At 36.8% G+C, this 27,293-nt stretch overlaps 1 pseudogene; it reads right to left on the reverse strand.

Annotated features, from left to right (window-relative positions):
* Positions 1–16,872, reverse strand: part of LOC124080678 (elongation factor 1-gamma-like) — a 30,043-nt pseudogene extending 13,171 nt beyond the window's left edge.
* Positions 16,873–27,293: the final 10,421 nt, after the last annotated feature.

A 27,293-nucleotide genomic window follows, 5' to 3' on the forward strand; every position in this document is an offset into this window, starting at 1 on the left:
GACCAAATACAGAGGGACTGGGCTCATTTCGCTCAAGTCCGTGACTGACAAAAATAAACAACTTGGTGCTTTTTCTCTTGATGTAGTAAGTAGGTTACTGTGGTCCCATGGAAAATATCTTTTCATCTTTCTGTGTTACAGTGATGCTGCTAGATGGTTATTATGTCAATTCAGTTGTTGCAGCTTTGGAATTCTTTTTTTTTTTTCTGAAAACCCCACAGCTAAATGTAGTGTATGACAATCATACTTAAAGTTTATTTTATTTTTGTGTATACATGTATTAGTCAGCTCTGTGTCACTGTGACCAAAATGCCCTACAAGAATAACTTAGAGGAGGAAAAATTTATTTTGACTCATGATTTCAGAGATTTTAGTCCATGGTTGGCTGGCTTTGTTGCAGAAGCAATCATGGTCGAAGGGTGTGGCAGAGGAAAGCTGTTCAACTTGTGGCACCTGGGAAGGAGGGTGGGGAGAGATAGAAAGAGAAAGAGGGAGGGAAGAAGGGGTGGAGGAGAAGATAAAGCCTTCCAGGGCATGCCCTCAGTGGCCTATTTCCATTAGTTGGGTCCACATTATGCAGTTTCCTCCTCCTCCCCACAGTTCATTTAGCCATGAAGCATTAATCCCCTGAAGAAGTCAGAGCCCTCACCATCCAATCATTCCCCAAAAGTACCACCTCTGAACACATGAAAGTGGAGGATGTCCCAGATCTAAACCATAACAACACATATGTAAGGAGTATCAAGAGATTAAATGGAAGCTGCATCCGGCTGTCCTATGGAAACTGATGTTGGCCAGGTGTGTAGGCTTCCAAAAATATGTAAACGTAGAGGCACATTCAGAGAGTTTTCAAAATACTAACACACTCTGCATATTACTCTGCATATTTCTTTTACCATTTAAAATAACATCATGGGCTGGGGATGTGGCTCAAGCGGTAGCGCGCTTGCCTGGCATGCGTGCGGCCCGGGTTTGATCCTCAGCACCACATACAAAGAAAGATGTTGTGTCTGCCGAAAACTAAAAAATAAATATTAAAAAAAATTATCTCTCTCTCTCTGTCTCTCTTTCTCTCTCACCTCTCCCTTAAAAAAAATAACATCATAACATCCTTCCAGCTTAACAGACTTATATGCTTTTTGTATCAGCTGCATAATTTTCTATAGTCTGTATACAATGTAATAATCTAACCATTATCCCATTGATGGACATTCAGATTGTTTCTAAGTTTTCACCACTAAAAATGTTGTTATACAACATGCATATATCTTGTCATTGTGATGTTTTTATTGCTATAGGATAGATGCCCTAAAATACAATTGCTAGGTGGAAGTGTTTATGTTTCTTAGTGTAATAAATATTGCTCTATACTTTGCAAATGTTGTAGTTAACATGTTTTTATCAGCAATGTAGAACAGTGTCCATTTTCTGTATCCTTGTAAACACTGGATATTTTACTCTTTAAATTGTAGACCAAACTCTTGATTAAAAACAGTATTATGTTTCAATTTCTATGTCCTTTTATCTACCAAGAAGGTCAATTTTTTTTGGTCATTGAGATTTCCTCTTCTGTGAATATTCTGTTCATAGCTTTTTCCTATCCTTATTTTGAGTTGTTTGTTTCCTTTTTTTCAATTTGTCATGCTTTATATTTTAGAACTAGTAATATTATATGTGTGATTTAAAAAAAATGAACTTCTAATTTTAGAACAGTTTCAGATTCACAGAGCTATTGTGAAGACAGCACAGAGGGTTCCCCATGATATCCTCTTCCCTCTTCCCCTTCATACATTTTCTCCTATTATTTGAGTCTTTACATTAGCATGGTATATTTGTCATAATTTTTGAACCAATATAATCCAGTATTATAAACTAAGGCCCATACTTCACTGAGACATAATTAGTTATTTTTCTAATGTTTTTTTCTCTGCTCCATGACACCACCCAGGAGACCACATTATATTTCATTGTCATTTGTCTTTAAACTGCTATGTGCTGTGACAGTTTCTCAGCCAGTCCTTGTTTTTGATTATCTTGACAGTTTTGTGGAGCACTCATTTGATATTTTATAGAATGCTCCCAAACTGGAATTTGTCTGGCTTTTTTTCTCATGATTAGAAATGGGTGATGAGTATTTGTGAGGAAGATCCCAGAGCTAATGTGCCATTTTTATTACATCTTGTCAAAGGTACAATCTACCAATACAATTTATCATTACTAGTGATGATGATGTTTTTCCTAAGTCACCACTCTACCAAGCCCTACTTTCCATCTGTCATCTCAGGAAAGAAGTGTAGCTCAAACAAAGAGTGGGGACTTCAAACCTTTTTTTGAACGTGCAGTACTTATGTAAATTATTTGTAATTCTTCTGCCAGGGAGATTAGTATCTTCTCCTCTACTGGCATATTTATTCTATCACTTATTTATGTCAGTTTGGACTCACAGATATTAATTCTGTATTTTAGGTCATAATCTGATATTATTTTGTTGCCCAGGGTTCCATGTTATTAAGACACTTCAGTTGGCTCTTATGCCCTTTTGACATCTACCTTATCATTATTTTTTTTTTTTTGGTCCTTTCCTCTTTCTTTCTTTCAACACTGCTTTGTGGGACTACAAGATGCTCCAGGCGCCGACTGCCCTAGTTCTAGAATCAACCATTTCCCCAGGGAGCTGTGGCTCCTTTCATTGGACAATATATTAGGAAAAAAAAAAAGAACCCTGGACATTATAAATGTGCTTGTTGCTATGGGAACATCACTGCCTTAAGCCCTCTCAAATTATAGAAGTAAATGTGTTTAAAATTCTATATGTAACCATCTGTGTCTATATTATGCTGAACCCAAGTTTATACCGATGTCTTCAAATCCAATCCATAACCGTGTGGATACTAGTCTCCTCTTCTTGCGTATCTGTAACTACCCTTAACAAGAAGAAGACTGGCTCCCCTCAACTGTCATTCATTTCCTTAATTGTTTCATTACATTTAGTGGTATCAGAATTGTTAACCCATATAGCCAGGGAAGACAATAAGAGTCCAGTGTTTGTCAGAGGACTTTTCCTTTAGTCTTCCAAATTATCAAGTTATTTAGGTCAGTGTCATTTATCCCACTCCCTTCTATGAAGTTGTTTCATACATTTTAAATATAATTAGATTGTTTTGTCACAGTCTATATTCCATTCTGGAACCTCTTGACCTCCTAAATTAAGTTTTAAATTTTTTGTAACTTAAGGTTTACTCTAAGGTGCTGTAAAATATATGTTTTAAACAAATTGATCATATATCTACCTTTTTAATAATCTATGGAATAGTTTCAGTGTCCTAAAATATACCAGGTGCTTTAATTATTCAACTCCTTCTTCCTCTTCCCACATAACCACTGAACTTTTCACCATCTTAAGTCATTTTGTCTTTTACAGAATGTGATATAATTGGAGCTATAGAATAAGTAGTTTCTTCAGACTGGTTTCTTTCACTTAGCAAAATGTATGTAGGCTTAACATATATCTTTTTACGGGCTTAATAGTTCATATTTTTACTTGCTAAATAATATTTCATATATGGATATATCACAGTTTGCTCATCCATTCACTTATTGAAAGATTTCTTAGTTGCTTTGAGTTTTGGGTGATTATAAATACACCTGCTGTAAACATTCATGTGCATGTTTTGGAACGGACAAGAGATTTCAGTTAGGTATATAATTAGGAGTGCAGTCATTGGATCTTATGGTAAGATTGTGTTTAACTTTGTAAAATGCTTCCAAAATGGTTAAATCCACCAGTAAGGAATAGTTTGCATCCTTGCCTGCAGACAATGTAGTCTGTTTTTAGAATTTAACCACTTTAATAGGTGTGTGGTGATATCTTCTCATTTTAATTTGCAATTCCCTGGTGATGAATTATGTTGAGGATATTTTAATATATTTATTTGTCATCTGTGTGTCATCTTTCTGAGGTGTCTATTTAGATCTTTTGCCCATTCTTCAGTGGGTCTGTTTTCCTACTGATTTAAAAATGTTCTTTATATTTTTTTTGTTTAAAGTTCTTTATTGAATATGTGTTTTGCATTTTTTTTTCTTCCAGTGTATAGCTTGTCACTTCATTCTCTTCGCAGTGATTTTCATGGAACAGAAGTTTTAAATTTTAATTAATTTCAACTTACAAGTCTGTCTGTTCATGGATTGTGCTTTTGGTATTATAAATAATTCATTATTAAAACCAAGTACACATATGTTTTCCTGTATTTTTCTAGAATTTTTGTAGTTTTGCATTTTACACTTAAGTCTGTGATGCATTGTGAGTTAATTTTATGAAAAGTGTAAACTCATCGAGGTTCTTTTTTGCATTTGAACATCCAATTGTTTCAGCATATTTATTTGTAAAGACTATCTTTTTTTTTCAGTGAATTGTTCTTGCTCTTTCATCAAAGATCAGAAGACTATGTTTGCATGAATTTACTTCTGCACTCTTCTTTCTGTTCCAATGTCTATTATTTGCCAATATCACATTGTTGTGATTGTATTAAGGCTTGAATTTTTTGTGTGAGTCCTTCAACTTTCTTTAGCATTGTGCTGGCAATTCTGGGTCTTTTACCTTTCCATATACACTTTATTTTTTTAAATTTTTATTGTTGGTTGTTCAAAACATTACATAGTTCTTGATATATCATATTTCACACTTTGATTCAAGTGGGTTATGAACTCCCATTTTTACCCCGTATACAGATTACAGAATCACATCAGTTACACATCCATTGATTTACATATTGCCATACTAATGTCTGTTGTATTCTGCTGCCTTTCCTATCCTCTACTATCCCACCTCTCCTCCCCTCCCCTCCCCTCCCCTCCCTCTACCCCCTCTACTGTAATTCATTTCTCCCCCTTGTATTTTTTTTCCCTTTCCCCTCACTTCCTCTTGTATGTAATTTTGTATAACCCTGAGGGTCTCCTTCCATTAAGATAGTCTTTCAACAGCTATGAAATAACTTGCTGAAATTTTGGTTGAAATTGAATTGAAGTAATCGGCTGGTCATCTTGGGAAGAATTGACATTTTACATGGGGGAGGGGTGGTGGGGATTCAACCCAGAGGAGCTTTACCACTGAGCTACATCCTCTGCCCCCCCACCGCCTTTTGAGATAAAAGTCTTGCTAAATTGTAGAGGCTAGCTTTGAACTTGCTCTCCTCCTGCCTCAGCTTCCAGGGCTCTGAAATTATAGGTCAATGCCAAATCTGGCAAAAATTGGCATCCGTGAACACAGTATGTTTATCCATTTATTTAGCTGATTTAAATATATAGATGCACACACATAAGTTTTTTTGGCACTATTATAAAAGGATTTTTTTTAAAGTTTCAAATTACAATTGTTTATTCCTGGCATTTAGAAAAGCAATTAACTCTTATATATCAACTGGTATCTTGTGACCTTGGCATACTTGGTTACTAGTCCTAAGAGTTATTTGTTGTTTTTATTTCTTACCTAGAAAATCATGCTATATGCAACAATGATAGTTTTATTTCATCCTTTCCAACCATTTATCTCTTATTTCCTCTGCTTGTCTTATTGTGACAATTAGAATACCTAGTATAATGGTGATTCGAAGTGGCAAGAGGGACATCTTGCTTTGTTCCTGATCTCAGAGAGAAAGCATCTAGTTTCTCACCTGTATGCAAAAGCTGAGTGTCTTTTGATGTTCTTTATCACTTTGAGGAAGTTTCCCTCTATTCCTAGTTTGCTGTTTATCATCTGTTTTACAAGTATTATCTTCATTCTGTAATGTTTCTTATATTTCATTCTATTTCTTTTCATATTCACCTTTTATGCTTGTGTTTTAATGATATCCATTCCCCAAGATTTTTCTATATCAGGTCTCAAATAGACTTCCAGATTCTTTCTCACTTTTGTTTCTCTTACCAATGCCTAAGATTCCTACTGTCCTAGGGCTTACTATTATATGACTGTGGGGTCATATTTTTCTGAGTTCAGTTCATAGATATCTGTTTACTAGTTTTATGATCTTAGAAAATATTTACTTTTTCTGAGCCTCAGTTTCCTCCTATGAAAAAGTTCAGATATAATACCTCTTCAGAGGATCCTTGTGACATATACATTAGTGCTCAACAAGTGGTTGCTGTTATCTTTATGTTTTATGGTGAAAGTTATTTCATCTGTTTTTTTATTCTGGAAAGCATTGAGGTGATACAGTATAGCTTTGTGGCATACCAAAAGCAATCAGAACATAGCTTCATTTATGCGACTCTCTTCCCCTGTGTACAGGAAACTATCTTTGTCATACTCTAGGTTCAGCTGTTGTTAAATAACTGTTATAAAGAAGTAATTCCCTTCTAACTATTAGTCTTAACCTGAGCAATATAAATGGCATTAAATTTTTGTTGAAGGAAAACTTGAGGGAGGATATGTAAACTTTCAATCAACTATGAATAAATGTGGTTATAAGTTAGAAAGTTAATTGTTAAATGATTTATAGCAATTGTATGTCAATGCAAGGAATGTTATTAAAGAGTTATTAGTACACAAAAGGGAACTATTATTTCCTCATTGACATTCAAATAGGGTTTATAGTTCAGCATGCACAGTTAGTTTTGGGGAAGAAATTGATGATGGCTGTACTTCTTTGTCCCAGTAGGTACTTTGTATTTCTTAGATTGACATCACAAATTAGGAGTTACTTAGCTAGAAATAGCTAGTATTCTGCTGGGAAGAGGACTTAATTGGGAATGTACTCTTGGAATTTCTGAATTTTAAGCAATATGATTGTTGAAAGCACACCAAGTATTCAGAAAGTAATGTGTGCCAACCATAGTGTGTAAAACCAGCATGAGTCTTGGGCTAGAGACTTATCTATTTGGGTGCTAGGAGCCCATTGTTTCCCTTGCCTTAAATTGCCTAACCTTTCTTGGTTTCTCCATATATAAAACAGTAATCATACTTTCCATTATTTAACTCACAGCGTGATATATGAGCAGAATAGAATAATGTGGGTCTAAGATTCTTCATTTGTTTTTCATTACTTTTAGGCTGAAATCCAAATTCCTTAGCAATCTCATAGTGGCTGAAAATACAGGTTTTGGAGTCAGACACATGTTGTGAGCCCAGATTCCGACTGCCATTCACAACCCTGGCTTTAGACAGCTCTCTTGACCTAAGTTTCAGTTTCCTCATCTGTAAGATTGAAGAGAGTGATAGTCCCTCATAAAAGTTGGCATGAAAGTTACGTTGGGCAATGTACAGTGCAAACACAGCATGTGGTGCATTTTATGTGTTCAGTAGCTTATCCATGTTACTATGGCAAATAAGGCCTTTGCTATCTGGCTTTTATAACCTCATCTGCCATCATTACCCCCATAAATTGACCTCTTGTTGATTCTGAATACAGTCCTCTATAACCATATCCCTCACTTATCTCCTGGCTTTTATCCACCATTATACTGTATTTCTTTGATGTCACAAATTCAGAGCTGGATCCTCTTTGGTTAATGCATAGTGAGACTGTAACCAGTTGACTCAAGAAAATTTAAAATGTGTAAAGTTAAAACAATACAGGGATTATTATAAATATAGAATAATTGGTAAAACATACATATTCAGTATATTTATAATTTTGCAAATGAAAGTTCTTTTCTGTGTAGGACATATTACAGAGATGGCCAGTGGGCCAACTTAAATGTATGAACCTGTTTTGTCTAGTTTCTCAGTGTTAAAATAAACCAGGGGAATTGCAACAAAAGTCTGAATTTCTGGCTTCCCTTGACAAGGTTGAAGACTTAACATCACTAAACCCCCATTGCTACACAGAAATGTTTGGGTACTTTAATTAGATTCATTCTTTATTCAAATTATAAGCAACATAGATAGTCCACATTTGTGGCCCTTTTTGTGGCTACCCACAGAAAATTCATCCTTTCCTCCAGAAAAAAAAATGATTTGAAAAACACATAATGTAGAAAAGCACTGTTCTTTACCGATTCTCAGGTAGGAGGGGTATAACCAAAGAAGCAAAAGCAAACACCCACACTATCTGCCTAAACCAAATGTTCTTAAGCATTTTCGATCTTACTAAAGTCTGCATGTCTATTGCTATGTATAGTCTGCTATTGAAAATCCAATTCAAAACTTCTATTGCTGTTTTGTTCTTTGCTCTTCCAAGAAGCTCTATAGTTTGGGAAGCTGAATTTGAGTTATTTAATCTCATTAATTTGGTCAATTGGGATAACCCAATTGACTATATCATATTTTGTTTTGAACTTGCATTGTGTACTTTTTATTGTTTACATTGACTAAATTGAGCATAAAATTGCCAGATCACTTTACTCTGGGTTTTATATATACAGCATAAAAGGTAGATTAAGCAAAGAGATAGCATTTTTCTCTGGGCAGAGTGTGGGAATTTGAGGTTCTTATCAGATTTTGAAACCTATAAATGTTGAATTATACTAAGTTGGCATTTCCTGTTTTTACTTGTCATTGAATCAATTTTCTTCTTCTGAAGTTCTAAGTGAGCTTTGAACAGCATTTTTTGGGAAGAGATATGGGGGCAGGTGTAATGAGAAAATATTTAAAAATTTACTTAAGAAGTTTTTGTATCATTTAGCTCAAGTATGGGAATAAACATGGTTTGTGTGAGACTTGGCAACTTCCCATCCCTCTTTCAAAATAAACCACATCCGAAACACCTTTATAAGGCATGTACTAATTGGTTTTTGGTGTTTGCTAGTTATTGTGTTATTACCTAATCTTGTCCAGTCAGACATCTAAAAGGAGGCTTATTTCCAAGAGGCAGTATAATTCAGGAGATTGGGTGTAGACCCTGAAGTTTGATTTGCTGGTGCTTCTCACTTATCAGATTCTTGAGAATATCAGTCAACATGCAGTATCTAATTTCAGTGAAGGATAATGGTTTTATTTCCTCCATCTGCAAAACAATGACATTATAACAACTTAAAGGCAAATTGCTGTAAAAGAAAGTAACATTTCAATGAGTACAGTAAGACATAATTAGATGTGTATATAGACAATATTTACAAGATAATGTAATAAAAGAGTGACTCAATTTTTATCCCCATGTGACTCAACCATGTGCATGGTCTTCCTTATATAAGCAGCAATACTCTCAGTCTTATCACTGGACTTGTGAAATAGGCTCACTGTGTTAACTTTGACTGCATTTTTGATGGGGTTGGGTGTGCTAGTGCCCCACAGGTATACACTTTTAATAAGTGGCCAAAATCTCCTTCTATGTCAAACGTTTTCAAACATCCTTTTCTCTAATCCCCTGACCCAGTTGGACTGGCTCTCTTGTTGATGATATCACTTTTTATTTATTTATTTATTATTTTATTTGTTCTTTTTTAGATATATATGACACCAGAGTATATTTTGACTTATTCAACATGTATGGAGTATAATTTATTCTAATTAGGATCTCATTCCTGTGGTTGTACATGATGTGAAGTCTTATTGGTGATGTATTCATATATGAACATAAGAAAGTTATATCTGATTAACTCTACTGTCTTTCCTATTCCTATAGAAACTGTTTTCCCCCAATTGCATTTTTAATTTTCATATGGGACTATCCTTAAACTAAGTCCCTTGAGGGCAGAATGCAACTTTTTCATCCTTCTCTGCATCTACGGCAGGGAGAATACCTGGTCTCCAGTTGCATATAGAATGACTGAATCTACCCATTAATTGTGGTGTATTTTTATTCATTTCTATTTCAGAAAGTATTACTAAATTATGAAAAGCAATTAGGTAATCAGATATTGGTGGTGGTAGTGGCGGGAGTATTTATTATTACATATATTTGGTAGGATGGCCTCTGAGGATTACATCAAGAAAATGATCAAAGACTTAAATAATATACTTACATTCAGCAAGTATATTAAATTCAATAATGAAAAGAAATTGAGCTAATAAAACATATGAGGTGTCTCAATGGTCAACAAACATCAACCATACCTGTGAGCAGAAAGCTGTTGACCTAAATAAAAATTCATCCCTTTTGGTGGAAATTTTAATATTTGAAAATTATCATCAAGAATTTTTAGATATTAAAAATTCAGGTTGCGAGGGGGTTCTATACATATGAAATTGACTTTTCCTTAGCACCAGATGACCCCTCTTATTATGATTGGTCTACTGACTCCACTTTTTTAACAATATGAAGGACTCCAGGAAGGCGGACGAGGCCTTCCTCTTTTAGGGCTTTCTAAGCAACTGAAGTGTGTTTCTTCTCCTTGAAGGCCTGCCTTGCCTCAGGGAGTGAAAAGATGCAGGCCCTGTTTAGCGGAGGCTCTTCCATCTGCTCACCAAGGCTCACACCCTGGTTGCTTATGTATCAGAACACTTTTGTTGAGAAAGCACCTTTGAAACATTTGATCATGCCTGCTCTTGGAGGCATTTGTATTCGAAACTCTTCCTTATCTTTCCTTCATTTACATTTTGGCTTCTTTTGCTTCTTTCTTTGACATGACCCTCATTTTTAAATTCATTTTTAAATATATACTGAATAATTTTTATACACCAAACACTATGTTAGATTCTGGAGATAGAAAAAAATATCTACCACACCCTCTAAAATCTTACTTCCTCGTATCATTTTGGTGGGGGGTGTATAGTGTCTTTGTAAGATTGGTTCTTTGCTAGTTGTAGCCTCTGGACATATACTTATATTTTAAATTCTTAGCTTTTTGCTCTTAGATTTAAATAATAAATTCCTAAATTCTTTAGATACCTGTGAAAGGTCAACATGCTTAAATTGTCTTTAGTCATCAGTTATTAGATATTGCCACTTACTATGAGCTTATCTTTATTTCACAAGTGTCTATTTCTCAAAAAAGAAATTCAAAACTAGGATAATGCCTTTATAGTTTTACATTTTCTTTTTTATTATGTCTTTATTATAATTATTCATAATAGTGGGACACATTGTGACATATTCATACATGCACATAGCACGGTTTGTTCCATTTTAGTGCACAGTACTCCCCTTCCCCTCCTGTCCTCTCTCCCCCTGATCCTCTTCCTCTACTGTATTGGTATCCCATCTATTTATTTATTTATAATTGGTGCATAATAATTATACATAAAAGTGGAATTTTTTGTGATATATTTATACATGCACATAGCATAATTAGGTTGATTGCATTCTGCAGTTCTTCCATTTTCTCTCCCCTCCTTCTCTCCCCTGATTTCCTTCCTCTAATCTACTATTCTCCTTCATGTTTTCATGATATTCCCCTTCCCTTTTTAATTTATCTCTAGCTTCTGCATATCAGAGAAAACATTTAAACCTTAACTTTCCAAGTCTGGCTTATTTCAGTAAACATGATATGCTTCATTTTTATCCACTTGACATAATTTTATTCTTCTTTATGGATAGGTAGAACTCCATTGTATATATATACCTAATTTTGTTCATCCACTCATCTGTTGATGGACACCTAGACTGGTCCATAACTTGGACTTTATGAATTGCACTGCTGTAAACATTGGAATGTAGGCATTGCTATAGTATGCTGATTCAATTCTTTTGGATTTTTAATAGCCGTGTTCCTAATCTTGTTTGGTTACTGCTATTGGGGAAAGATATGGAGAGAGAAATTTTTATTTAGGTTGAAAAGTCTGACTCCTCTCCCAACTTAACTCTATTAAAATCATGTGATGAGATTATGTACTTCTTACTTCAATTTATTTTTTTTTCTTTACAGTATGGTTGTGAGAGACAAAGGACATGGGTGTTCATTTGAAACCAAAAGAGTAGTTAGTAGGGAAATTATTACAAATTCCCAGAGTTCAGGGTGGAGAAGAAACTTATGGTTATTGATGTCTCTAGGTAAAAGGAGGAAAATATTAGGAATATGCCATCTTAAGATGCCAGAGGAGTCAGTTTGAGCTAAAGAGGAGTTTTGGATAAATAGAACCTATTAAAATTTGACTTTGATAGTACTTTTCAAAAACAATGAAAGTGATATGTTTTGATTTTTTATTACTGTATTTCTTTCTTTTATATCTCAAAGTTGGTGGATTAAAACCATCTTCTAATCCTCTGGACTGTGTTCATCTGGGTGACTCTGCTCCACATGTAGTCACAGCTACCTTGGAGTTCATACAGGCGAGAGTGACCAAGATGGCACACTTAGTGAACAGTTGATGCTGCCGTCAGCTGGTAGCTTAGCTAGGGCTATCAACTAGGTTCCCTCAGTCTCCTATGTTCCTCCTATGGCTGCTTAGGCTTCCTCATGTCAAGGTGGTTGGATTTCAAAAAGCAGGATGTAGAAGCTTCCAGCCTTCTTAAAGACTAGGCTTAGAATTGGCGGCACTTCCCTTCTGCCATATTTTATAGGTCCAAGAAGTTATAGGGATAACTTATATTTGAGGGAGTGGAGCAATAGACTCCACTTCTCAACTTGGGACAGTGACAGAATTTGTCTTTTTAAAATATACTATAGTAAAGCTAGGTGTAACTAATCAGTATCAAAGCTAATGTTTGAAAAAAGCAAGGGGCACGAAAAGAACAGAAATTTACACATAAGGTCTCTCTTGAGTGCCTGTGATATAAAACAGGGAAGATGCTTCATGATGATCACATATAGGTGGTCACCTTCATCCGGTGATTCTCAAACTCGAGTCTTCACCAGAATTATCAGGAGGACTTACTAAAATATAAATTTCTGTGACTTGCTTTCAGGTCTTCTGACTCATCAGGCATCAGGTAAGGCCTGGGAGTTTATGTTTCTATCAAATCTAAAGATGATGCTGATGCTCCTGTTCTTAGGAACCACACTTTAACAATCACTACTTTTAGACAGTGCAGGACTAGAAACAGTAAAGGGGGGAAAATTAGGAAAAGGGGGGAAATATATTTTTTTCTTCAGTGGTATTTTTTTTTTTTTTTGTGGATCTGGGGATTGAACCCAAGGCCTTGTGCATGGTAGGCAAGCACTCTACCCACTGAGCTATATCCCCAACCCTCTTCAATGGTATTTTGAAAAGCCTAGTATTAGTAGTTTAAATTTAAGTTTCAAGCTACAACAAACACATTAACATAGGGCCCTTATGTTTGTCAGGGTAATTAATCCTGTACTGTAACACCAACCCCTGAGATCTCTTTAGCTTAATATAACAAAGATTTCTCCTCACTTATGTGAAGTTCAAGGTGAGTCGGTAGCTTTCTTCTCTGTGGCACCACATCATCTGGAACGTGTAGCCTTCACTGTTGCTGAGGCAGGAGAAAAAAAGAGAAGAGAGAGATGAGAAAGACACACCAGGTATTAACTGCCTCAGCCTGGAAGTGACACATGTTACCTTGACTCAGAGTCTATTAGGACCAGCCACATGACTCCAATCATAGTACAAAGGATGCTGGGAAATGCAGAAAAACAAATGGGTAGTTAGAAGCCTTAACTTTGTCTACCATAACACCCATCTAATGTTAGTGCCATATGTTTTGTGATTAGGCATAGCTGGAAGTGGAATGTATTTCATAAGCACTCAGAACTATATGCACACCTGTGCTTATGATTATTCCAATATTATTATTACTTTAAATATATTATCTTCTATGAGTAATTTATGGTTTTATTCCTATTTTCATTAGACCGAGTGTCTAATGACATCACTGTGGCAAATTTGCCATGTTTTTCCTGTGATACAAATAATTTGGCAAGCCCTTGTTACCAGGTTATAGTAGTTGCTCTGTTAAAGAGTGGTTAATAATATACCATCTCTTACTCTTTGCTGATTTTGCCAACCACATAATGTAATTGTTGAAGGTAATTGTTGAAGTAATTACTTAGACTGCCAAAGTCTAGACAGCTTGTGACAATGGGCGACAGGGCATTATTAGGACTTTAAAACCATCTTGTGGATGTTTTTGAAAACAAAAGAATGAAATTCATTTTCATTCCATGCACATACATTGCACTGTTGGCTCAGTATTAGAATATGCAGCACAAAAGTTGTCAGTGAGGAACAAAACATGATTTGGTTTAATTCATTGGATTCCTTCTTACTGCTGTTGCCTGCCTTCATTAAAATTGATACCACTGAGCAGGATTCCAGGCCAATAGAGATTCTTTGGTCATGAAAAATCAGTGCTTGGTTTTCATCTGCTCATGAGAAGCCATTATTTTGGCAGGTAAAATCCTCAGAACATGGTATACACCCAGTTGCATCAGCTTTGAGTCAAATTTCCACTTCAGTTTTATTCTTGAATTCTGCAGGTTTAATCAACACCTCTGATATGTTGAAACAATATGATGATGAGAAGTTTTCTGTAAAAACATGCTTGAGCAGTCACCTGACTTTGCTAAATTAATATACTGCTTATCACAATTATTAGAAAGCTTCTGAGTTATGTTTTGCTGCTTGAGTTACATGGTCTCAGTTTACACTTAGAATATTCATAGGATTTATCCTTCAAATATTTAGTAGTTACAGGAAGCTTCTTTTAATGAATAAGTAAGTGACAGATCAGCATTACTCTTCCCACTAAACAGATGAAGAAACTGAGATAATTTCATGACTAGCCCAGCGCGTCCTGGTGAGTCAGGGGCAGAGTTAGGATTAAACTTCAGTTTATATGCCTAGACCAAAGCATCTTGTGTAACTCCGAAGTTAAATTTCTGGAGGCAGGAACGTTCTTAGTTTAATATTTGGTAGAACAATAGGATGATATGCAGTTATTAAAACTGGAGAGTACTTAAATCAAGTTATCTGATCCATTTTGACATTGTGGCTGCAATGCCCTTCCCAGACTGGGTGAAGAAATGCTTGAATATACACAGAAGACTGCATAATGTAGTAAAGAGCAAGAGACTAGACTTGGAAGAAGCAGACTCCACTGAGACATGTCTTGTAACCTCTCAAGAACCTCAGCGTCTCCTTGTAAAGTGTGAGGAGCCAGAGTAGACATTCCCTAAGGTCCAAATTTCTATTGCAAAATTTCCAAACTTTATATTTATGTCTGGAAGGATCCTTTTAGATGAATTTTCACCCAACTCAAATTTTCATGTTTTTGAAGATTTATTTCTAAGTGGCAATTGTTATGAGAGATGGTTTTTGTGTCTCTGACATAGCATATGGAATCTTCTCTCTGTCATCAGCTTTGCTGAGGATCACAGAGACAAATTGGGGAATGAGGTTTCTCTACGAGAAGGCTAGGTGTATAGAGCAGGCACAGACTTGTAGGGCAAGACTCTCTCCATGACCCTGCTTCCCACTCTTCCCAGAGCTGGAGGCTGAACTCTAACCCATCTCCTCCTACCCATACAGTGCTTTATTGATGGACAGAAGAAATTTTTGCATGGGGAGGATGTTTGCTAGGCTATTTTGTTAGCAGTTCTTGTATCTATCCCATTCTCATGCACTTGGTCAGTTTGTCCTGGAATGAGTCTGGGGAATTTGCTTTTTCAGCTCATTTCTCTCTTCCCACTCTTGCCAAATTAGAAGAACATGGCATCAACCTCATTGGCATGTGATGATGCCTCCCTGTTTCTCCAAGTCTGCCCTTGTGGAAGGAAGCCGGATGAGACTCACCAAGGGCAAAGTCTGGGAGTCGGACTCCCTTTGAAGGATTTTCTCTGCAGAGGCCCAGGTTTATTTCTGAATAACACTGACCCAGAGGCCAGTTTCACATCCTGCAAAAACTCTCTAAGAGAATGTGTCAGCAGAACCAGCATTGCATGTCTAGACAAAGAATTGATATTAGCATCATCAGCCAGCATCCAATCTGTTAACTCTTGTGTAAGCATTTGCTGTCTGTGCCCCAGGCATTTTGGGGCTTTAAATGAAAACTTTAGCTCTAAGATTTAGACTCAGATCTTTCAGAAGGTTCTTTAAAAGAGAGGAAATCACAAAGTATCTTATTTCAATATTAGATATTTTATTCATAAATATGAAAATCTCCTCATTTGTTCCTTCAGTAAAACGGTGGTGTGATTACCATCTTCATTCTATTATATATTTCAAGAAATATAAGCACCCACTGGGATCCTATGTATAGCATTTTGCTAGGCTCTGCTAATACATTGGTGAATAAAAGAGCCAAGGGCCCTACCTCCTGGGGTTTATGGTTTAATAAGGGAGACTGACCACAAACAAGTGTAACAGGATCTTTCTGTCTCAGTTTCGGCTGAGGCACCAAAGAACAAAGCAGTAGGTGTCGAGTTCTTTGGCTTTCTAAATTGAGGTGCCAATTGACTGCCTCTGCAGGACTTGCAGAAAGGGTACCTTAGAACTAGTTCTGCCAGTCTGAACCCATCACCTACCTTGAGGGCATTAAAGAGAAGTCTTAGTGTTCTCAGAGTTTCAAGTACTGGTAAGGAGGATTTCTTGAGAGTTGTCACTGTGCTGTGTGGTCCCTCATAGTGAGGGGCTGTGTGTCCCCCTCGCTCTAATCTAGTAGCAAAGAGGCTTGTAGGCAACCACACAGAGAGCACTGTCCTGTGTTTCATGAGGTTTCGGGGGCTAGGGACCGATAGACTACACATCCAAGGCAGAGGCAAGGGCTCAGAGAGAAGAGGTACTACATTGAGAATGCCCAGAACCTTCAGAGTTGAATGGGCAAGAATTGACTTCAAGAGGGGGCAGACAGGGTCAATTTGGAAGCAACTAGTTGAGGAGGAATGTGGGAGGAGTGAGGTGGCTCTGGAAGAGGATTGCCCCTGGAATGGAATGGTAAGTGGGAAGGTGGGAAAATTCTTTAAGGGATGACCAGAAAGACCATGGTCTGGCAAGGCAGCTATAGATAAGGCATCTGCCATGATGGTGGTGGTGGCTCTATAAAGCCCAGGAGGAACAGGCTTGGGAGGCTCATTTGTTCCTGCCAGGTGCAGAGGCATCCACCCCAGATTACAGCTATTTGCAACAAGTTAGACCTATCTTCCCTCTGTACTAAGTGCTTGCTGAAGGGACCTGCATCCATGGCTAGACAGATGGGAGGAGAAAGCTGACCAGAGTGCCTTCCCAATGAGCTTCCAGCCTTCCTCAACGGAAAAGGACCAGTGTTCATGACCTGGAAGTTACTGGGACAGCTGGGGGACTGGTGGGAGACTTTATCTGGAGATGGAAGAGGACACAAAAGTAGCAGATTCAATGGGGGCAGAGGTCATAGAGGACACATTGCTTTCTGTTTGTGCCACACTAACCCTGGTTCCTTTGCTACCATAACATGATCAATAAATCACATATTCCACTGTCGTGTATTTAAAAAATAAAACCAATAAAAAATAAAAACAATAAAAATAAAACCAATAAAAATAAAAGCAATAAAAATAAAACCAATAAAAAATAAGTCACATATAGAATTATAAAACTGTATTCTTAAAGAATGGTGGAGGGGGATGGTAGTGGTGGGAAGCTCATTCAGATAGGGTGACAGGGAAATTATATTTGACCAATGAAAGGAGCAGGATTCAGCTGTGCTACTAAGTGTTTGGTGAGATACGGGAAAAGGGGCATCTCTAGGACACAGGCAGAGGGATTGTTTATGAGGAAGTATTTGAAGAAGTATATCCAATAACTATTTGGTTAGCTTCAGCCAAGGATGTTTTCGATCTTTTTATAGGGCACTGCGTTAAATGCTGTGTCTTATAAACAGGTTAAATATCTCCTTCACTGAAGCATAAGATTTAATTAATTATCTTTGTAGTAAAGGAGCATTTTGATAAAAGATAACATCTAAAGGCTATATAGAACAAGGAAGCTTCTGCTGTCAGCCCCAAGCTCCTGATGGTCCCAGATGATATTCTTTTTTTGGGTATTGCTATGACCCTGGCAGCCTCTCCTAAGGGGCTGACTACCTTTTATGAAGGGTGAGAATAACAGGTAAAGAAAAACAGAGCTCTTAGGAGGGAGGGAGGGATGACTTCTTCATGTGTTTCAGGGTCCTGTTTGTGTGTTAGGTTCAGAGAAGACTACTTGTTGGAGACATGCCATTCAAAATAATACATGGTAAGAGAGGCAGGTGTAACTCCTTGCATCAACACACCGAAAAAGGAAATAAAAAAAGCAAAAGAATTAGTGGTCTGGTAAATTCCTGGGAGAAAAGTTCTGCTGGAACATGGACTCATCCATTTAAAGCTTATATCCTGGGTAGACAGTTACCTCAGTCTGCATCTGTGCAGGTGGCACTTTCCAAGTCCTGATGGGTTCCAGTTTGCACTCAGTCTCTACCAGGGGATGGAGTACCCTGGGGCAGGGAGCAATGCCCCAAGGCCTGTGGGGGCTTCCAGGAGAGACAGACCAACTGTCAACCCATACTTTCAAGAAACTCTCTCTGATTGAGAGAAAGAGCCACACATCTGGCAGTCACATATGCAGAACCACCCCAAGGAGGTAAAGAGAGAGAAAATACGCTTCTCAGGAATACCAGGAAAAGACAGTGCTGTCTCACTTACCAGAGATATCTTGTCTCTAGATTTTTTTTAAACATTTTTTTTTTTTTAGTTGTAGGTGGACACATTTATTTGTTTATTTTTATATTGTGTTGAGGATCAAATCCAGTTCCTCACAGGTACTAGGCAAGCACTCTACCACTGTGCTATAAATGTGCCCCCCCCCCCACACCCCATGTCTCTAGTTTTTAACTATTTGCTTTCCCAATAACATATGCTCAACAGAGCAACTGGCAAGTACAGTGTAAAAATTCAACTACTTTCCTTTTAAAGAATATTTTGAAAATAGAGAAGGGACTTCTCTATATCAGAGGAAGAATTTTGGGCAGTCTTTCCTCTTTTCCCTTTGGTGGGGAGCACTAATTTGCCTTTAGAACATGCACCTTTTGGAGAGGAGCCAATCTAAGAATTTCAAAATTTTAAAAGAATTTTGAATTAGAGTGCTTTGTAACTAGCTGGCCTTGCCAGCATCATATATATCACACTTTTAATATATGCTCTTTGATATTTATTAATTTACAAATAGCAAGTAAAATGTTTGTCAAAAATTTCACTTCTCAGTCTCCAAGTTGGTATTGTGGTCTTCAAATTTATGTTTTCCTTGGTGGCACATCACAGTAGAAAGAACATAAGTATTTGGGTCAAGCAGACCTTTGCTAGAATTCCAGCCTTACAATTCTACCCTGAATTCCTGCTTTGAAGGGGCCCACTTGGACCCTCAGAGAGGTATAAAATAACCCTTCTCACAGAGAAGAATGTCCCAGGGGTCAGGAAAAATGCTCACCTGAAACCTCTTCCCTTATGCTTTCAGGACTCTCAAACTCCCTGCCCAAGCAGTCCCTGGAAGGGTGCTTCCAGTTTTCTGGGCCTGGGAGAGGCCAGCTGGGCTGTCCACTCTTATGGCCTAGTATGGGGCCTGACGTGGGTTGAGAGAGACAGAAAGGGTGAAGCCTTGGACTGGGAAAACTAACTCCATTTGGGTTCAAAAATGACCAGAGGTGGGTCCCTCTCATCTGACTCTGGGTAACACTGCTTGCAAGTAACTTGGCTTTTCTCAAGTTCATTTTTTTTTCTTTAGAAAATGTTTATAAGAATTCTTATCTTACAGATTTTAAGGACCTAATTAGATTGTTATAGAAACAATTGTACCCATCAGAATAATCAATACTCACCACTATCAATTTTGGCTACAGTCTCTGGCCAAACTGAAAATATCTATTAAAGTCACTATAAAACTGAAATGCTTTACTAATTATATTGCTAGCACTAGTGACATTTCAGGTATATAGTCCCTTAACTGAAACATTTAAAAGTCTGATGTTTTCAAATTTCAGAATATTTTAGAGAATGAGTGTTTCTAAAAATATGCATTAACGATATCTTGCATTACACCTGGAATATTCGAAGCAGGGCTTCAATATGTTATTATTTTTGTTTCTCAAATACATCAGTTCCACATTAAAATCTATTGAATGAATACACACGACAAGTAAAGATTGTAAATATCGTCATGTCAATTCTGATCAATTTTTTAAAATAATTTTTAAAATTTTAGAATGGTTTTAGATTTATAGAAAAATTACATAAATAGGATATAGAGAATTTCCACAAGTCCTGTACACAGTTTTCCTTATTAATGTCTTCTATTAATATGGTACATTTGTCACAATTAATGAACCAATACTGATATATTAACTGAACTCTATACAGTTTTCAAATTTCCTTAATTTTTACTTAGTGTCCTTTTTCTGTTCTAGGATCCCATCCAGGATACCCTGTTACTTTTTACTGTCATCTCTCCTAGGGCCCTGTTGGCTATGATGGTTTCTCAATCATTTCTTGTTTTTGCTGGACCTTGACAGTTCGAGGAATACTGTTCAAATGTTTTAAAGAATTCCCCTTGATTGGGATTGTCTGGTATTTCAATCTCACAATTAGACTGGGGCTATAACTTTTTTGGGTAGAGACAACAGGGGCATACCTATTAGGAGAACACATATTAACAGAATGTCCTTTCAACAGAATATCACTGTTGATAACATTGACCATGTGGCTGAGGTGGTGTTTGTCCATTTTCCCTACTATGAACTTATTTCCTCTCCTCTTCTAATATACCTTTCAGAAGAAAGCCATTATGCCCTCCCACACTTGAGCATTAGGCCTTATGCTCTAACCTCCTAGGTGAAGGAATTCTGCACTTTGGAATTCTGCATGGGAGATTGGTCTCTTCTTTCTCATGGGTTGGGTTTTGCTGCTAAATAGGGTTAAGATATCTTTTTAAGTTTTGATATTGTGTATAGGGGAATATAGGCCAGAACCAGCATTGTATCTAAATTCAAAATGTTGTACCACAACATGCCTCCCGGATCCCCATTTCCCTTTGGTGACAGAAGTATTTGGTGGCCATTCCTTATTAGGAGAATGACAGAGAGCAGGTAGGAAAGAATAAAGGCAGCCTGGTTAGCACTCCTGCGCCCAGAGCCTTGGCTGGTCCCACCCCTTGCACATGGCTCTATATTCTAGAACAAGAAGTACTTTGGCTGCTTCCACACCTTCAGTACAAATTCAGCCTGAAGGGAAATACTAAAAATATGGTGGTGGATGACCGAATTAAGAACATAATTTTTAAAAAGATAAGACAAATTTTCCTTTTCGTGCATTTATCAGGCCTTTTAAAACATGCACTTTCACAGAAACTCTTGAACTGGCATTATTCAGGACTGGGAGGAATGTGAACAGATGGAAAGCTAGGTGGTTCTTCCCCAGAACACACACAGTCTCTTCCCATTGTTCTCTCCTGCATTCCCACCTCCTGTGAGGTTACCGGTTCCTAGTCTGGGGCAACTCTACTTGCCATATATTTCAGGCTCAGTCCCTTTCTCCTCACCTCTTCTGTCCTTGCTTCCCTCCCAGCTGTGTGAGAAACTTAGAATTTTTATTGTCTAATCCTAGCTCCTCTGTTGTCTCTATATGGCTTCTGAAGTTTGCTTATTCCAGTGGTCATATTCCAAAGTACCTGGCAGTCTGTGCCATAGGCCGTGGCTGGGCCTTTGTCAGGCACTGTCTTTGGGTAGAGCAGGTCCAAAGGGAGGGGCCTCACTTAGGCATGCCAGGGAGATCTGGAATGGCCAAGGACAGCAGCTGTTTACAACCTGCAGATGAGTCTTTTGATGGATTAACATATGGGGAAAGGAAATCATTATCAAATGTATTTTGTATCATTGGTCACTAGAGCCTTTCAGAGTTAAGCTCTCACCTTCACAGTAATTACTGGCACTTTTCTTACATGCTGTCAGGATTGACTTTGTCACTTGTGGAGTCTCTCACTGGAATCCCAAGAAAACATTCTTTTGATAGGGCAACTATGTGATCCAATTATTAATCTGTTATGGTTTAAATGTCCTGCTGAAGCCTAACAGCCTGTGCTTTTGTGGACTGACAGTTAACTCAAAAGGTAGCATGAGCCCTGAGTAGCACCAGGATTGGGAAGAATTGGCTGATAGGAATGTATCTATAGTGAAGTTTTTCCTAATCTAGTCTTCAAAGGAGCCAGTAGGAAGATCTCTTCTCAGAGTCTACTTTATCCCTTTTCAGCCTTTTGACATCATTGCCTACAATGACAGACATCTCTTTGGTTTAAGATGGGCAATCTTATCTCTTCTACCTAATTTAAAAGAATAATGTGGAAAGTTAGAAAATGGTTCAAACTTCTGAGGAAAAAACGTTCTGTATAATTTAGAAGATGAATAATCTTCAAATAACTCCTTGAATTTGAGCTCCAATTAGGGAGAAACAATTAAGCATATTGGTACTAAAGAAGTAAAATATTTCAAACACTCTGTGATCTTTGTCATGTCTCTTTTTTCAAAGTTCAAAAATTAAACATAATGATGGACTAGATAAATGGTTTTATTAGTCACCATCTGGTTATGCTACTTGATGAACTGACTGAAATTTCTTCGAGATCTTCTTTTCAAAGTTCCCCCTGGGAGACCAAATCCTTCTAAACCCATGTTCTAGGATGCCTTTGAACTGCCTGCAAAGGTTTCTAAATATTTTTTAACAAAAACTTCTCTATCCATTAAAGTTACTGAACTACTTAAATCTAATAATATATTTTATTTATTTCTATTAAGATAATAAATTTAGTACATTATGAAGTATTTATATTGTTTGAAAAATTCTTATATTTTTATCCTGCATCAAACCATCTATTGTATCTTACATTATTTTTCAATAATTCTTTACGATTTGCCTTTTCATAGGTTATTTTTTCTTTAAATATGATTTATAAAACTGCTTAAGTCAAGAATTTTAAAAAAATATTCTTCATTTACAACTGAGACTCTCACTTTAATGATTTTTTTTTTTCCTGATCAGAAAGACCTGGAGTTTTGTCTGGTTTTTGCCCTGTGTGATCACAGTGAGCCACTGAACTTCTATGGACTTTGGTTATCTCATCTGTAAAGGAAGTGATTGAGCTAGATGATTTCTAAGATCTCTTCAGGTTTATAGTTTGGATGATAGGATTTAACTTGGCTCATCTCCCAAAAGGATGTTCTCTGAGTTTGCAAAGACTGTCCTAATTTGACCACAGATGTTATGGATTGGAAAGGCCTCTTTTAGGAAACTCTCCAAAGCGTACTCACTTGCTGTAAGAGCATCTTTCTGTAGCATAGCTCTCCCTTAGGGTGTATTAGGAGTGTCTCTGTGGAATGCCACTGCAGGGGAGCTGGCTACACATTATAATCATGAAGCTGTCAGCAACAACATTATTCACAAAGAGGACCTCAGCTAAGAAGTGAATGCAATGAATTTTAGCCAATTAGTCAGCATTTGGCCTTCTCACTTTTCCTGGTTGCATTATGTTAAAAATTTTTATTTTGGGACTGGGTTGTGGCTCAGTGGTAGAGCACTTGCCTCACATGTGTGAGGCACTGGATTCAATTCTCAGCGCTGCATATAAATAAATGAATAAAATAAAGGTCCATCAACAACTAAACAACTTTTTTTAAAAATATTTATTTTTCTGAAACTGTGCAAGCTGTGGTGTTTACAGAAATAGAGGCATAAAAGTATAAATTAAAATGTCACTTCCTGTAAACATACCATAAATTAATTGTCTTAAATGTTTTCTTTATTCAAACAGGTGAATTTAGGACACGACAGTAATAATAAGCATTCATCTAAAGAATAGATTTTGATCAAGGAAGTCTCCCATTGGCTCCATATATAATCTTTATTCTGTTAGTTTTCCCAAGGCAAAAATTGCACAAAAGAAATAACACAGCTCTTGAAATATAATATCAGTAAGACAATCAAACCAAACCAAACAAAAAACAAACATAAAACCAAACATAACAAAACCTTTACACAAAAACTAGCCTAACAATGCAAACTACAATTTAATAAGATTCTACCACACCTAGGCAACCACCCATATCCAGTCTGTATCCTGGAAAGACTTATGACTAAGCAAAGAGGAAAGACCATGAAAAGAGTCAGTCATGGATTTTTAATTTGTAAGCACAGACTGATCCAGGGAAGATTTACAGCAAATTTTTATTCCAATGTCTTTTATTGGTGTTTTTTAAAATCCTATAATCTGTGTCTGTCAGCAACAGTCTCTGATTGCTTCTTTAGCCAATGTGAAATGAGAGGAGGATCCTTGTTTAACCAGTTTTTAATAACTGCATCTCTGTGCCACCCTCACCATCATTTCATTTGCATTCAGTACCGGAGTTCTTTACTCACAAGGTATGATGTTTAAGGCTATGTTATATCTATAATGATATAATTAAAGTGAGGAGTAATTATACAGGAAATGAAAAATCAAGAATGTCATATTTCTGTCCCAGGCAAGTATCATAGATAACAGCTCTGTCACAGCAGGCCCCCTTTCCCGTGGGAGTTTGGTTATGAAAACATTGATGACAACTCATTTGACATTTGGTGTAAAAGATGCTTTATGTTTGCATTGTAGAAAATGTTAAAGTGCTGTAAACATTGGCATCTAATATGTAGGCAGCTGTAGATAGTATGGTTAATCAGAAGGGGAGATTTCCCATGGAAAATTGATAAATGTCTATTTATGAAAATGATTGTCAGAATTGCTTTAAGTGGAGAGTACTGCCCTTCTTAACAAGAATATAGAATAAATGCTAGTTGTTTTTATTTTGTGCCATGATTTGTGTGTTAAAACTTAATTTAATTACCCTTATTAAGTGATTAATGCTTAAATTGATGTAGTAGCAGTAATAATCTTGTATTATGTGACACTCCAGTTATTCCAGCCATATGTTTAACTTGCTAGGTGTACTCAAACTGGAAAAAGACAAAGATCTAGAAGCTAGCTGGGGTCTGATGTGGATTTCCCTTTAAGCTAACAAAAAATTTGGATCATGAAATTCCACTCTGGGGAATATATTGCCCTTCCTTATGCTGATGAAATGCCCATAGCACATGCAAGGCTAAATTAACAGAGAGAATGGACAGTCAAGGAATTCTCTACAGTCTGTGTACTTGGGAGGCAGGAATCAGCACCCTCTCCTTGGCTGCCTCTCCCTTTCCTGCCTGAGGCACCAGGATGAGCAGGACTGACTTTGCTTGTGGGGACAGTAAGTGGCTTTTCTTAACATACTGCTTTATCACTATCAATTTGTCTGTATTAGATATTTTAAATGATAAAATAACTAATTTTAGTGAGCAAAACAATGCTTAGTTGTATAAAGCAGAGCAATGAAAAGATGCATATAGCTAATAACCTCCCCCACTGCCCTGTTTATTCAGTCCTTTACCACTCACAGAGTCGCATACAGGCAAATATACACACATGCAGATTTTTCTTCAGTACTTTACAAAAGTGAGACAAAATGCACATTACTGTTTAAAACTATTTCTGACCACAATATAACCTTTCTTTAGGCTTGTAGATAAAGATAAACTCCACTCTCTTTATCACAGTTTAGTTTACTATTTTCTGCCCACCCTCCCCATATTTTTTTTAACATGGAAAATTTTTTTTAAATAACAGCTTTATTGATCTTCAATTCATATACCATACAACTGAGCATTTTAAAATGTATGGTGGCTTTTAGTATATTCACAGTGTTGTGTAACCATCACCACAGTGCAATTTAAGGACATCGCTCCCACCCAAAAAACAAAGCCCATACCTACTAGCAGGCACTCTTCATTTCTCTTCAGCCCCTGGTGACCACTAAATTGCTTTCTGTTTGTATAGGTTAAATGTCGTAGACATTTAGTATAAGGGGAGTCATACAATACATAGCTTCTGATGTCTGGCTTTATTCATTTATCATAATGATTTCAAGTTTCCTCTGTTTCATAGCATGTGTCAGTACTTTTTTCCTTATTGGGGATGAATAATATCTCATGGTATGAATATAAAATATAAAACATTTTGTCCCTCCATTCATCGGTTGATGGATCTTTTTAGGTTATTTCTACTTTGAGTCTATAATGAAAAATATTACTATGAACATTTGGTACAAGTTTTTGTTTTTGTTTTTGACATGTGTTTTGTCGGCTTTTTCACTGCTGTGACTACAGGACCCAACCAGTACAATTTTAGAGGAGGAAGAGTTTATTTGAGGGCTCATGTTTTCAGAGGTCTTAGTCCAGAGAAAACTGATTCCATTCCTCTGAACTTGAGATGGTGGAGTGTGTAGTTGAGGAAAACAGCTCACATCATCATGGTGATCCAGAAGCAGAAGGAGTCCACTCTGTAGATACAAAATATATACACCAAAGCCATGCCCCAATTCCCACCTCCTCCAGCCACACCCTACCACTTCAGTTAATCTCATCAGGGATTAACCCACTGATTAGGCTAAGCATATAACCCAATTATTTCTCCTCCAAACCTTCTTGCATTGTCTCACAGGTGAGCTTTCAGGGGACACCATATCTAAACCATAAGAACATGTTTTCAATTCTTTATCATATATACCTAGGCATGGAATTGCTGAACTGTATGGTAGTTCAATGTTTAAAATTTTGAGGAACTACCCAAACATTTTCCTTTGTGAATGCAAAATTTTATAATCCTGCCAGCAATGTGTGAGAATTCTAATTTCTCCATATTCTCACCAATACTTGTTCTTGCCTTTTTCTTTTCTTCTTGAGACTTCATGGTGGGTATGAAGCAATATCTCATCGTGGTTTTGATTTGCATTTCTCCAATGACTAATGATGTTGAGCATCATATCATGTCATTATTGGCCATTCATATATTTTTCTTTGAAAAACTATCTATTGACATTGTTCACTCATCTTTTTCTTAGATTGGCTGTTAATCATTGTTATGAATCCTTTATGTATTCTGAACATAAGGTTCTTATCAGATATATGGTTTGCAAATATTTTTAAATAATCTTTGTGTTGTCTTTTCACTTTATTGATTGTGTCCTTTACACTCAAAATTTTAAAAAATTTATGAAGACCAATTTGTTTATTTGTTAGAGTCTGTAAACAAGTTAAAATAACACCTGGCATTTTGCCAGGGAAATGTTAGAGTTCGTAAACAAGTCTGGATGGTGCCTGGCAAAATGCCAGAGGGAGTGGTTTGAGAAGTAACAAAAGCGAGCCATTAAGTGTGGAGATTCCTTATTGGTTGACTGATGTATCTAGTTTATGCTAATTAGATAAGCTGTGTGGAATGTATAAATACTGCTCCTGTCCTACAATAAACGGCTCCCACTCCTGCTGTATCAATCTACACAAGTTGCTCGTCACCCCCTGGTTATTTTGCTGCAGCCAGACTGCGGCATTTATTTTTTCTCTTACCACTTTTGCTTTGGATATCAGACCTAAGAAATCATTGCCTAAAGTCACTATTTTCTCAT

Source organism: Marmota monax, unplaced genomic scaffold, assembly GCF_021218885.2.
Source record: "Marmota monax isolate L192 unplaced genomic scaffold, Marmota_monax_Labrador192_F-V1.1 WCK01_AAM20220418_F8-fsc00018, whole genome shotgun sequence".
NCBI lineage: Eukaryota > Metazoa > Chordata > Mammalia > Rodentia > Sciuridae > Marmota > Marmota monax.